This window comes from Theobroma umbraticum, unplaced genomic scaffold (genome assembly GCF_002168275.2).
Source record: "Theobroma umbraticum cultivar Fairchild unplaced genomic scaffold, ASM216827v3 scaffold_146.0, whole genome shotgun sequence".
Classification (NCBI taxonomy): Eukaryota; Viridiplantae; Streptophyta; class Magnoliopsida; order Malvales; family Malvaceae; genus Theobroma; species Theobroma umbraticum.
Window position 1 is genome coordinate 2107978 of NW_018397265.1, and position 242 is coordinate 2108219.

The window sequence follows — 242 nt, forward strand, 5'->3', positions numbered from 1 at the left end:
TGAAGTAAAAATTAATCAATTTTGTACATACACTCTTAGATTTAGACCTGTTATCTATAAAATCACAATGACCCGTTAAATGCTTATGGGTGCAGTTGAACATTTCCAAACAGCTAACATCTTATTTCATCTCAATTGCCTACATTTATTCACAACTATATATACTCAATCATAATCCATATATATATATAACATGTAAGGAAAAACCAAAGTCAAACTACTAAACATACAATTTAAATTTA

The 242-nt window shown here is 26.9% G+C and overlaps 1 long non-coding RNA gene across 2 annotated transcripts in view; it reads right to left on the minus strand.

The window, feature by feature from the left end:
- The window catches only part of LOC110422621 (uncharacterized), a 9504-nt gene that overhangs the window by 8488 nt on the left and 774 nt on the right, over positions 1-242 (minus strand). The window lies entirely within an intron of this gene.